Genomic DNA, 14,921 nt, shown 5'->3' with positions numbered 1-14,921 from the left:
ACCTGCCCAAAGCCTGACAGAACCCCACAGCATGGCCAATCATTTCCACCAAGCTGTTGACATAATCAGGAGGTTGTATCCGGCAACAGACTGGTCATTAGTGAATGAAATGGATGGAGGTTAATACAATGAGTGGGGAAAAGAGTGTACACACTTCCTGCAAGTAGAACAAACATAGATAATGGGATCCACTGAGTATCATGTCATGTCCAATTCATCCAGTTTAATTGGGATAAGCAACAGGGTTGGGGTGATTTCCATTTTAATTCAGCAAATTCTGGAAACTAATTGAAATTGAATAACTGAAAAATATGTACACAGACCAGCTTCAAGCATTCTGTTATTCGATCCTACTGTTAAATAAATAATTTGCTTTGAAATCATTTGCTCAAAACACAAAAGATATGCATTTCAGCAATCCTTCAGAGTAAAAAGAAAGTCTGCACACTGTATATGCTCCCGAGTGATGTGAATTTATTAACACCAGACTATAACGTTTCAAGCCTTAAAAACAGCTAAGAACCACACTCTTAAATACCCATACCTGTCAGATGATCTCTGTCGCACACATAGTGGACCACTGGAAAGACAGCCATCTTAGAAGTACAGAATTGACACAGAGAAGTAACAGAGGTACTTACACAAATATTTACAAAGCCACAATTTATTCAAAAAGAGACCATTGAATTTGAGAGAGAAGTTGGTGAGATCTGATTTACTTCAACCCTCTCAGTCTCATTTCCTAAATTCTGTTCGTCATGGCAATTATAGGAGTTTTGAGTTGTGCACAGTGCCCTTTTACTCTCACAAATATCAATAAATGAAAAGGTCTAACAAAAACAAATCCTGTCTCTCTGACTCTGAAATCAGCCACTCCAAATTTCACGACGCCTGAATCTTAACAGCCAATCAGGACATCGCTCTGCCCTGCCTGCCTGTCAAACCAGTTGTGGGTTCACAGCACTGCCACAGCAGACAAGGTGGGCAGAGCTACACAGATAAGAGCAGAGTGGAGGTAACGCTACTACACTACTGGGCAAAAAAAAAATGGGCCATGCCCAAAATGGCAAAATCTTAAGCTAATGGTCTTAACCACAAATCATTGGTCAGAAAATTAGCAAGAATTAAATAAATGCACTCCTGAGACCTCCTGTGCCACCATTTGCTTGTTTACTTTTGCTGCAGTGAACTGTTGGGGGAAAAGCTAGAAACAGGGAAATTCACTTATGCAGTAGACAAATTAACATAATGTCAAATAAAAGAGTCATGTTTTGTATCTGGTTGCATTTCATTTGCATGCCATGACTTCCTGATGTCTGTGACCTATCAACATCATCAGAGTCTGGATATCTTATTTTCAGGTTGTCCTACAAGCGATACAAAAACTCTTTGCATTTGAATGGATCTCTATGGGAATTGGGGGGTGGGACTAGATTCAGCTGTAAATTATGCTGATACAGTATGGAACACATTTGTTGACTAAATGGCTTTAAGTCATCAAGGGTCCAAGGTATCAAATGAGCCTCAAACCACTGTGCTGCTGCCAAATATGCAGTAGATACTACAAGCAACATTTGGTTTGAAACCATAAGAAGCATCATATACCCATGTGTAACCATTATTTTTACATTAAGAATAAAAAGTATTACAACACATCCCTGAGGTGTACCAGCATCCAAGGTTATGGGTTTTTACGCTTTTGGGTTTTGACACTTTTTACAGGCTATGTTCAGAAAGTCCCATATCCAAAGGCACAAAGGACTGCTTATGTCTAACTCCATGTCTATGGACGAACAGTTCCTGGGAAATGGTCTTGTTGGAAGCTGAACTGAATTAGACTAAAATAATTTTAGTGTTTGTGTAAGAGTATTCAATAAGAAACTTCAGCCCAAAGCCATAGCAACATCAACTAACCCCATTTCTGCCATATAATATAGGGAAATATGTATTGAAAATGATCTAAACTTGTGACACAATGCACACTGGGACTTTGTCTCAAAATCATCTTACAGGTATCTGATAGAACTGTATTCCACACCAGTGCTGTGTGATTTCACCTGTCACATAAAGAATATTAAGGGTTGCTGTGAGTTGCAATAAACTACAGTGGGGCATCATTAGCAACAGCTCAGAGATATAAATGTGGTAAAGTACCATGAACAGAGTAAATTTGAATGACAAATTGAGAGTCTTTGCTACTCAGTTTATATAAAATTATCTTCAGCAGATGATGAATATTTATAAAAAGCTCAATTCTTTGCTCAATTATAGTTATTGTTTATGATTATGGCCCACGAAAGACAGCTTTAGAATAAATGGAAAATTTCTCTTCCTACGTATTATGATGTGCGCGAGCACACACACACACGCATAAACACACGCACATGTTCATGCACACCTGCACACACACACACACACACACACAAACACTCAGGTGTGCGCTACCATCAGGGGGCATGTCTCATACTGAACAAATTCCGAAAATAAATGTCAAATGTGCACACAGTTTGCACATAACAAAATAAATAAAGTTAACAAAAATAAATGTTTAAAAAAAAAAACCATAATCAACTATATTGGACTTTTAAAATACACTAGATAAAGTCCAGTAATACTTTGCTGTTCTGAAAAGAACATCAATTGTGGCCTTGCACCTTGCATTCATTGAAAAACCCAAGAGGCCTACATAGAATTTAATCACAGAGTGAACATTCTCAGAAAATGAATGTGTAGACCATTCCAAAAGCAAACAAACATAATCATATCAAATTTGTTTTTCATGGTAATTTATGTAATGATAATGGAACATAAAGTCATCACTGAGCAAGAACAACAAATATTGAATCAATTTTATTTTTGCAGTGCCCAATAATCCCTTTAATCTGGCGACTCTGTGTCTTTCTCAGCCATTAAATAGGAAGCCAAGTCCCATCTAGGAAGGTGACTTAGTCATTTGATTACCAATTGCACTGCACTACACCACAGATTCACACAGCAGCCATTATGCTAAATGTTTAATGGAAGGCATATGACAGAAAGATGCAGCCAGAGTCTGTGTTTATGGAGAGACACACAGGATGAAATCCATTTCTCTTTGTGCCTTTCAACAATGTTCAGTTTTTCAGTATCAAAACAGATATAATGCAAAAAACAAAAACCCCACTGACATCAAAATGACTAAATTCCTGGGTGTTAATAGTTGACCGCCTTATGGATTGAAGGATGGGAAGTCTCCCAGAAGTGCACAATATGAAAAACTAAGCTTACCTTACTGACCTCGAACAGATTCACCGCAGGTCAAGAGGATAAAAATATAAGCATAAAGACAAAGGAGCATTGGTTGTTATTTTAATGGAGCGCAAGAAAATTATAATTGAAACCCCTGGCTTAGCCTATTAAAAGAGCCTGTGATCGCTTGAAAACTTCAAAAAGCTGACAGTTGTGGCAGCTTAATACGAACGTTAAATTTAGCCATCTGCACAAATGGATTCCCAATCACTGCTGGGAATATCAAAGGGCTTAAAAGGCTAAGTGCTTCGAAGGAAAGACATGACTCACTTTTTTGTACTTACAGTTTCAAATTGTGTCTGTCTGGCGTGGAGGCATTTGTCACAGTGCTTCTAATGCTAATCAAAATATTGACATAAAAAGCAGCTCTGTATAAATAAAGAATTTAGTCGGCCATTCAGGAAATGTAAAACAGCAATCAATGGTGCCCCGTCCGAATAAAATTAGAGTCAATCTGAGCAGAACTTTTCACAGTGTTGATATCTGCTGTAGAAATTTGTCCTGAATACACCTTAAGAGAATCTCTTGTTTTCAGCACAGCCGAAATACCTTGAATGGATAAATGAATGAATGAATGCATAACACGATAAAAAAATGACACGTCTTCATGTTGCAGGCCGCCATAGCAAACAATGCCAAATCAGGGCTCCCTGCAGGAAAACCATTCGTTCCCATGATAGCTCATTCTGTCTCACTGCGTTTGACTTCATGAAACAACATTTACTAATTTTGTAGTCCAGATGGGCCGTTTCTTGGTGGGCACCAATGATAAATATAACAGTGGGAAACCCTGCTAAAAGTAAATAACAAAAATACTTTCTCCCAACATGGTTTGGTGAGACCGAACAGAAACACTCAAAAGGTCCACATAAAAAAAATGACAACGCCCATACTTTGTTATTGTACGGCCATGTCTTTCTTACAAGCTATCTTTGCTCATAAATTCCTGAGCATTTTAGCATGATTGTAGTTCTCTGTGAGACCATTAATTCTGTGACATGACTTCAGCACAAGCACCACTGATTACAGTTACCAATGCTGTTGACACCGCTGATTGCTATTTAGAATTACAAATGATCAGTTTTATCAGCGTATGTGCTTATATATTCCAAAGACTTGAGGATTGTTTAAATCTTTTTTTAGTAATTCTGCATTCAGATTCAGCTCCCAGCCTTGAACAAATCAAAGCTTAGAATCTTTCAGTCTGATACGTTCAACAAATGCCAGTTATTAACATGGAAATGCTTTTTGTTTAAACACTTGAGTTACCTTTTCAAAAACTTGCATGAATACAATTCAAAACAATTCTATAATATGGGACTCAAAAGTTCTAAAGCTTAACATCTCAAAATGATACTGGTTGCAGATAGCAACATACTGTAATTTTATGCTTTCCAAATATATGCAGTTTGGCTGTCACTTTATACCAGAGGAGACCCTGAGTAGGCCCTTTTGTTTATTGATGTTGACAGAAAGAAGAACGTTGTTGCCAGTGTCCTAATGGTGTGGTCAAAAGTGAACAACTCAGCAGGTTGCACAAATTAGACGGCAGATTAATAAAAGTTCTTTCCGCACATGAATTTTTGGAACATATCTCTTTTTAATATGCAGCTTCCCCTCTTTTTGGAGTCACAGTAAATGTGATGTGAATTAGATCCGATTTCTTCTTCAAATCCTAACATGCCTCCATGTTGAATTAAGGACAACATGTTCAGTTTTACTTTAAAAAAGTCTCCCTTTGTATCATAATTGTACATTTGTAACACGAAAGTACAAACTTTGAAACAAAATATGATGAAAACATTACGAAAGTAGTACCACAAAAAGTGGTATTAACAGATCCTTACTCAGAGTGTAGTAATATACTTTTGCTAAACTGTACAAATACATTTTTCTCCCTTCCCTAAGCTGCAGATAACAGAGGAAAAAAAAAAAAACTTATCCATATTTTCAAATGCAAATTGCAGAGAAAATGGGAGATTTCAATCCCTATAATTAGCACAAAAAGCTTTTAGCCCTCATCCAAATGATCACACTAAGGATTCAGTTCAGTATGGTATTTAGTATAGCACGTAAATAGGGTACTTCACCCCTATGCACACCAATAGAAAAGGCATGGTATTAGGCACAAAGTTTTCTGCAATTGTCGTATTTATAAGGAGAGACCTACTAAGAATAGTCCATTTTATATGTCAAAATAGTTCAATTTCCATGCATTCCAGATGAAAATATGTATTCAATTCATCCACATCCTTGCATGTCATTAAAAAAATCTGTAACTACAACACGTTCTAAAACACCTGATGCGCTCAACATGCACACATCCAATTGCTGTTGTGTGTTGTCTTCCAGACTAGCCATAACGTAGCACTGAGTGAAAAAAGAAAAAATGTTCCTTGGATTCCATATGTATGAACTCAGCAGAAGAGTTCATGACCAGATCATGAGACCTTCTGAGAGTATATTTTCTACCTGTGAAGTACTGCATCAAATACAGTGTGTTGCAGGGCTATGGGTGGCTAATGATCGCATGGTGAACGGACAGAAAAAACAACAAAAACATTTGGCTTTCTGCCATTAATTGCCAATAAAAAGCCAACACAACGGAAACCTCCACCAAATAAGGAAAAGGCAACTAAATGCTTCTCTGGCAAAGTAATAACAAACACTTACATCCACAGACAGCACTTGTCCATCACACCAGTTCTCTCTTTTAGGCCTGAGCACAAGGCCTTTTATTAGGTCCAATGATTAGGCAACAGACCACAGCTGTATTGTCAACAATGCAGCACAGCTGTGGCCATACCTGTGTGTAGGACTGGTGCTGCCCCCTAGTGGACAGCACCCAACATTCCTTCCTGACACCACAACAGGAAATACAGATGGAAGCAAATAAATGGTTGTGGTTTGGAAGCACTTACAGAAAGAAACCAACCCATTTCTTTATTCAGTTTAAATACAACCTATCAAATTTACATAATTTAGAATGGATTATGAATGTAGAATTTGGAGAATGTTAGTTATCCTGTGAGCCTTTATCATTGAAATTTGTAATTTGCTTTAACAGTTAATAAATACTTAATAAATAATCTACTGAGATTATTTGATTCAAAGATATTGACTTGAACATGACTTGTTTCTTTTCACTATACAGTATGTGAATACGTGTCTGCTTTGATGTTTTACTCATGACTTTGTGTCTTCACTAAATACAGCCTACATGATTTACACTTTCTCCATGTCACATGACTGCAGGCAATGCCCACTTCTACCACTTTAAGAAACGTGGCATCTGGACTCTAAACCAGTTAATGTATGCGGTTCAATTTCCTTGTCCTGGCAAAGTTCCCAATCTCCCCCAGTCAGCACACTTCATCATCTTTCAGTTTAAATGGCTAAACTAATTCTTGCCTCTCCATCTCATTGGATGCGAGTTGGGCATGACAGGGAATTGTCATGCATCATCCTGGAGACTTCTAGCAAGACTGGGGATTAGGGGGAAAAAACCCCATGCAAATAATATCCTATTTACCATAAATGTAATTTACATCCAGGACAGGAACTTGACAGGAACTACATTTCATATGCTTTTTATTTCTTAATTTTGATTTCGGACAAAATGAAGATTCATTTTTTTCTTCACAAACACTGTAAATTTTGGTGATCACTGAAGTTCCAAAACTGTCATTGTATGTGCAGTTTGAAGGCGACATGAATGGCATAATAGTGTATTAGTACCTTTTTGAAAGGTACTAATACACTATCACTGTAAAAATAGGTGATCATTAAATTGTTCACCGTATCTGTGTTGCTAAGGTAACCCTGGTACTCAGAGTACTGCATATGAGGTGCTTTTGTAAGAGTCTGAAAAATACGTTTTGCTTTTTGTTGCACATGAGAAACATGACAGACAAATATGGACATATAGCCTGTCCCCGAATAATAATTTTCAAACACATCATACAGGAAGCGTAGGGGTAAGTAATTACTTATCATTGTTGGGCATATGGTAGTCTAGAGTAGTATCTACTCAAAGGTATAAACATTACGAGTCTAACGTTTAATCAATGTCAACAAAATGTTCAGTAGAATCAGTGGTGAAAGGTATGCAAAAATCCATTTGCAAACCAGGGCCCTTCTGACTGCGAGGCATTAGCTGAAAATGGCTGGCAAATTGGATGTTTAGGCGGGGAATCAATTCAAAGATTATTATGTTAATTATGCTTTAAAATAAACCAAGTTGATTATACCTCATAAAATGGGATTGCAATTCGAAGACCACAATATTATTAAAGACTTGGGTACATTTATGTTACATGCTATTGGGGTGTGTACACAAGAATAACTAACAAAAAATAACAAACTAATAATTCTCCCTCTCTGGTCAAAAGTTGTCAGAGTGAGAGGTGATATGTGCAACCACATTACACTGCAAACCATGCCTTGAGAATCTGACCACTGCATAAACTGGTGTGGTCCCAGGGAGCTTATCACAGCTATAGTAAGTGCTGTTCCCAGCCAGTCGGGTGCGAGGCTCTTCAGACCTCTAAAGATGTGGCCCTCTGTGTTCTCTGGCTAGCTACCCATCTAAAACACATGACCATTGAACATTGATGTGTTCCTGATCGATGTGGTCACTTCTGGCACAACGATCCTTACTTCACTCTAGTGTTTCTTTTGCGCCTCTACATCATGAAACCTATGCACTTGTTGTACGTCGCTCTGGATAAGAGCGTCTGCTAAATGCCTATAATGTAATGTAATGTAATGTGGAGATACTGGAGTTTTCTTACGTCTGGCTAGCAAGCTAACTAGCTAAAAAAAAAAACTATGCAACTACACCAAGTCTTTGGGTATTTGCAGCTGAAAGCAGGAGGATGTGACTCGCTAACTTGCTTGCTGGACATATTTCTGTGCAAGAAAGTTTCACTCCTGAAATCCTCTAATGTAGACAACCCCTGACAAACAAGCTCTCTACAAAGGCCTTCTCACTGTAGGTGTTGTTTTTCGTTTCCACGGTGCAGTAGATAAGCTGGACTGTGCAACAAAGAGTTCTATGAAATAGCTGTTTTGAATGTCCAGTTGACCCAGCATGTCTATAAATATGAGAGCAGGCATATATACCACATACAGGCTTCAGCAAATTGCCATGTGGTATACATGATATGCACGGCCATCTGCCTGTCAGAATAGAATATTTATCCAAGGTCTGGTACCAATGTATTTAACATTTACAAAATAATTTTCTTTCATAAATGGCCAGATCTTTTCTGGGTATAAATCACCAGATGTATCCACCACATATTTGAGGGTATTATTCTGTAATCTTAAATTACAACTGTAAGGTATTATAACTAATCTTCTCTCGACTTTGTATCAGATAAATGTAATCACATACCCTCACCCCTAGATAAAAAATAAAAAATAAAAATTATTCCACCAACTCCAAAATGTTTGCGTCTTTTATTTTCTTATCTAAAGTTAATTACTGGTGTCAATCTGCATGTAATTCAATAACACTTGCTACACTAACAACAGCTGGCTGTTCTCTCACATATAAAATGAAGATATATCTGCTATAGATATCTCTCCACTAAAAGCAAAAGCACTTAAAATGTAAGCATTTTAATCTAGGAAATACGCCCCCGTAAGATTGGATTTTCTAAGTGGATTTTCTAGTTAATAAATATAGCGTGTTTCGTACATTATTTTAAATCTAAATTAGTATTTGAAGGAAGAGTGATTTACTCCATGTTCATTAGAAGGCTCACATTCTGTGTAATCCTTCATAATTTCAACACTTCGGTTAAACACAAATTATGCGGGCATTAAAGCCATGTCTTTACAGCTTTATAATGAACTCTTAATATAATTAGTTATCTAGGCAGAGTTTCCATGGAGTTCCATGTAAGGCCCACATACTGTATATTGTCCTGAAAGATTAATGCGAATGCTATAACAGAACAGGAACTGCAACAATTTTGGCTTATGATTGCCATAACTGGTGATTTTAGGTTTTATAAGATCCTTAGGAACACCATTGTCATACATCAAAATGTTTATGACACAAATGCGATATTATATCCTTAAATCTGACATTAAAAGGTGATAGGTGAAAGGTGATGGCATCACCATCAAAACTCTCATTACCTTATATCTTAGATATTTATTATAAGACGTTTATTCATGTTTACCAGCTGTTCAAATATGCATTGCTTGTTTGTTATTAAAGAGAAGTAAATCTGAAACATTTGCAAACACAAACATCTCCTGTTCACACATGCTGATTGTGAAAAGGTTCATGCAGCTATAGTGTGAAAAGCATTTGTCAGCAGGTCTCTTGTAAATATTCTCAGTCAATTTACTCGACCGTGGTAAGCCAACAACATAAGAAACAGTATCTTACAATTACAGAACAACAGAGAATGTTTATTCAAATAAAAAATTACACGAATAAAGTCAACTGAATAAATTGAGTCCAATCCCTGCCACATACAGTTCTGAAGACATGTGCTAAGTGTCTATTTATACAGAGATTCTTATCAGATTCTTATTAGTAGCAAGTGAATAAAATATCTGTTAAAGTCAAAGTCCCAAGAGCCCTTCAATTGTATTGCCATAAAAGTGGGTCTAGGTCCCTTACACGACAATTCATGAATTTTTATTAAAATGAATACAAAAGCAGTGCACACTGTTCCATAAAAATATTCATTTTCATATCAGGGGAAAAGGGAAAGACATTCCTGATCTATTTTTTTGTGTTTTTGTTTAACTAAAAAAAAAAAAAACTGTCCATGGGTTTAGATTAAAAGTGACACAAAATGTTTTCCTGATTCTTATCTGGAATCCCATTAATTTTCAGGTTTCAGGGTGAAGGTCAAGATCAAAGAGGCACTTTATGTTTCTTTTCCTCAGCTTTTTGCTAAATTATTCTGCACCTGAGTCTCTCCACCAATCCCATCGCACAAATGAGCGCACTGAATGTGCAGAGCAAGTTTGGTCAGGAAACTCTTGATTCTGCCGACCAAAGGTCAGCCTCAGCAATCACACACTCCCGCGTTTCCATAATCAACCAATCACATACGCACAACCCATTTTCTCATACACACCCAATCACATGCACTCATCTCCAATGGAGTGCCTTTTCATAAACCAGCAGTCAGACCTCTCCAGTGCTGCTGATTGCCTGTTCTACTTTTGCATGCTTTGCTTACTACTGCACAGAAATGCGCTTACCCTCCACCACCCCAGCTACCACCTGTTGTTTTGATGTGCTTCTAGGAACGAGTGGGAAAGGTGGGGGGGGGGGGGGGGGTCGATTTGGTTATGTGGCTATTTGTAAGCCAACAAGAAAATGAAACATTTAAAATTAAATGATTGCTAATGAACATATGATATGTAATGATCATTACCACATTGAAAGCTGGTGTGGCCATGGAAGCCCAAATGGGAGCTTCAACATACCAGTTCTTGGAAGATCTCTACAACATCCAAACTTCTGGAAATACTCTAAACTTCCTGCTTCAGGAGAGGAACATTTCTGTATGCTAGACCAGGGATTTCCCCAGTGGTGCTCATCCGGTTTGTCTGTGGAGCTCCTAGAAGAAAATAGGAAAACAACCCGCACAAGCACTGAAAGTCAATGAAATGCGCTTTTCCTGACGCCCACCTGAAAATGCATCAGTTTCACCCTCACTGACACAGTTCCAAAATTCATTACCCTTAATATGACTGGGCATTGCTTTAGGCAGTGAAAGTAATGAGAAACAAGCAACGTGCTGCTATGCAATCTCCATTCAGCATTGCAGCCTGTCAAGCAACCCACAATATGGGACTTATAATACATAGGAATGCTAAAAAAAAAAGTGTACTAAATTTGTGATGTCGATAGCATCTTAGCCTCTTATCAGGAGCAACAATGTCTTTTGCATTCTCTCTCCTTTCATTATTTTCAGGGCCAGAAAAAGCATATGAATGAAATCAAAACAAATGTCTACCACATTTTGTTTCAGTAATTGGTAACACAGATCAGCAACTTATCCCCAAAGTTGGTGATGTTAGCATAAAGGGACAAGACTATTCTGAGTAGCTGCAGTACTAATTCATGTGATCTCTTGGACAGAAAAAAAAAAAAACCGTTTGAAAAGAAGCAGGGGCTGTTTGAGATTATAATATTCATAACCATGATACATTCTTACTGCACAATATAACATTACCGTAAGAGTATGTTGATCACCCACAAGCCTTCAGTATGACTATAAATTTGGTATCGCACAATTCTGCATGTTATCTTGTAAAGTCCTTCTTGTGTTAATTTGTGTGTCCATCTGATAGTCCTGTTTTATTTGCTTCACAATAGTTACATTATATTACATATATTACATTTTAGGCATTTGGGATTAGATCTTATTCTGAGCATTTTACACAGCTTTCATTCTGTTTAAATCTACTTAAACAGTTGAATCTTCACTTCATCTATTCATCAATCTTCGTCTTCTCTATTTTAATGTTTATTGATTTAATTTTCTGTGACCCTGTATCACACAGTACAGTATATGTTATTGGCAGGTAATTAAAAAAATAATCTTACTTGTCAAAAAGGATAAAGAACATATGCATCTTGTTTTTACTTCATTTTCATATTTTGGGTAGATTAGTGCATATGGCAGCATTGGTTTGACATCCAGCTGAAATCTGAGCTAAAATAAACCCTTGCCTTTGGGGAACATATGTCCCTCTGTTCAATATTAAAATGCGAGGGCACATAGCCGCTTTGGTTGTCATCAAAGGTAGGAGTGTGGATTAACGGATTCACTCATGCACATTAAAATGTATCTCCTCTGACATCTTGTAAGGTCATTTTCCGTGTTCTGAGAAGAAGAACCACCGGTACTTACAAAACATTTTTGCAAAACAGTCATTCACAACAACAGAAAACAGAAATTAGCAGATTTAACAGGCCGGAATTCTGTTACACCTGGGTTTTAAAAAAAATTGCAAACCCAATTTCAAGTTAAGAGTGAAATACAATGAGCATAATATTCTGAATACATTGTCCTCACATTTTAATCAACAAACTCACTGTTCAGGCCTACAAGGAATCCAGAATAATCAGCAGGTGTATAGCATTCCCGAATTGCCATATTGCTGAACATTTGTGATTCATGATTCATAACTGAAGCACAATAGCTCAAATTTAGGCAAACGTATGGAGAGGATCTGTTAGTATGAACATGTGCAAATTCATGGTCACTACAAGCAAATACAAAACAATTTCATCACATCTCCAAAGTCAGTGCCTGTTTCTATTTGCATTCATAACGTAGCAAGCAAGAACACACAAAGGTTCATTCATTCTTGTGTTTACGTCCTGATTTCCTGGGGCAGAAAAGATGATTTCCTGGAAAGTTCAATTACGTGTCTTTGTAATGAGCTAAAGACTCGCGGCACAATGACAGTTCGGGGATTCTCTATCTTTCATATACGCTACCCAGTTCCTCATTCTCTCAAATATATCATTCTGCGGTAAAGATGAGGTCCAGATAAGAGAGATGGGAGGGAGGCATTTTGGGTGACAAACTAGCACAAAGAATCTGTGTGCTGCGCACGGTGTTAATGAAAATCCTTGAAGGAAGTGATTGCTGCGTCTCCAATTCATCCTTCCGCTTTCATTCAGCCCTCTGTTGGGCATTCTGTGGGGTGTCAGGTTTCAAAAGAAATGATTCGCCCACAAGCCTACTAAAAGTCACTTTCAATTATTTATTCTCTTATAGCGACAGGGGATCAGAATACGCGAACATTTCAGCAAAATTCCTTCTTCAGTGTATGCCAGGCTTCGAGATAGTGTAAATTAAAATAAAAACATCAATGGTCAAGAACAAAAGATTTCTGAGTTCTAACTGCGTTCTTGCGGTTCTTATATCTTGTATCATTCCACCAGGAGGACATTTTATTCAAGATGAGAAAACAAAATTACTAAATCAAAAGCATACAAAAGCCAGACCAAATACGCATTTCTAGATATGTTCTAGCAAAATGGTTATCGGGTCATGAACCAAGTATATTTGTACACAGTCAAAATACCCAGAGGCAGATGTAATGACACTGTCTCTTCCTTTGTTTATTGATAAAAAAATGTAAGAGAAGTAAATAAAGTAAAGTACCCTGCTTTGGAGCATGCTTGAGACTTGCAGTCAGAGGCCAGGGACAGTAGCTGTAATCAAAGTTTTTTGAGAGTGAGGACTGTAATTTGATTTTAAAGGATCAGAGATAACTTGGGTATTTTCTAAATAAATTTCTATACATTCAATCAGCAAAAACAGGTAGAAATTATTTTCTGAAGCAGAGTAACATGAACAAAGTGTGACAAGCAAAAAAATAAAAAGTGAGAAGAACACGGATGAGGTGTCATTTGTGCCCGCTGTATGGGGAAGGAGGGGCCTGTCCATCACGCAGAAAAGAAACAAGTATAAAAGGAATGTTCGTGATGTCACTGCTTTCCCCAAAACATCAAAGAAGACCAAAGTGAGCGGGGATCGGGCTCTGATGTGTCATCTGTCATCTGTGAACACCACATTCCGCATGCTGAACCATTTCAGAAAAAATCTGTCTGTCCCTTCCAGACTCACAGAATGGGTAGGACTATTATGATGCACGAATGCAAATCGATCATGTCATTTATCCATAAATAGAAAATAATACAGCCTAGTGTCTGTCACTTGCAATCTACAGCTACATTGCATATCACAAGAACAACATCGCCAGAGCCATTTGGAAAATCGAGAGAAGCCTTTATGAGTCAACTCTTTATATGAATTTATATGCTTTTCCCTCTGGTTTGAATGGAGCAACAAACTTTAAAATTGCAGGTCATTACAAAGTTATGTAAAAATATCTGGGGTAACCTTTGCCTCACATAAATGAGTGGGATTAAACACGCATTTTGTCTTCATTTTAATATGCAGTGGCTTCACTAAAGCGATTCAACCATAAGATAATAATAAGAATAACACAAGCAGACAATTCATTTGTGCATGAAATATGCAGCTAATAGCTTTAATGCAACTTTGCATTTCATAAAAGCCTCAGAGGACAGTGAACATTCATACGAACCAAGACTGTTGTTTCAATTTCAGTCAGTGTTCATTTGAAGTATTTTTTAATGTTTTGTATGAATGTAACATGACAGTTTATGTTTTATTAGCCTCATCTTGAAAATCCCACACCGAGACACAGCAATCACTCATTTTAATGGGATTTTAATGTAAGTTTAACATTAACTTCTGGTTCTTTTTGTGTGGTATTTAATGGCACAACACAAGAGAAATAATCATTACATTAGATAAATATGACGTCCTTTTCTCGTTGGAGAAGGTCTTTAAACTTTGGGGATTGTGCCAACAAACAGTATAACACCCCTGCTTTATCTTTAAAGTATACAATGGCATTTCTAATGGAAACAAAAATGACTTGACATTCTGTCATCAATACAGTACTGATGCTGTTACACAGACCACGAGAATGTTCACCATAGAAACGAGTGGACGTCTGGTAGAGACTTTTGACCATGATATACATAAATGGATGATTCAATGAAATACCTTATTTATGCACCATTTTTATGCATTATTGAC

General features: G+C 37.3%; 1 protein-coding gene across 1 annotated transcript in view; it reads right to left on the bottom strand.

Annotated features, from left to right (window-relative positions):
• gje1a (gap junction protein epsilon 1a) overlaps positions 1–10,902 on the bottom strand; it is a 40,469-nt gene extending 29,567 nt beyond the window's left edge. Inside the window, exon 1 of the mRNA XM_064340147.1 lies at positions 10,753–10,902. The gene's annotated coding sequence lies outside the window, so the exon portion shown is untranslated. The remainder of the gene's footprint in view (positions 1–10,752) is intronic.
• Positions 10,903–14,921: the final 4,019 nt, after the last annotated feature.

Source organism: Anguilla rostrata, chromosome 6, assembly GCF_018555375.3.
Source record: "Anguilla rostrata isolate EN2019 chromosome 6, ASM1855537v3, whole genome shotgun sequence".
In the NCBI taxonomy this organism is placed as follows: domain Eukaryota; kingdom Metazoa; phylum Chordata; class Actinopteri; order Anguilliformes; family Anguillidae; genus Anguilla; species Anguilla rostrata.
The sequence above is the reverse complement of the archived record's forward strand: the minus strand, read 5'-3'. Positions and strand labels throughout refer to the sequence as shown.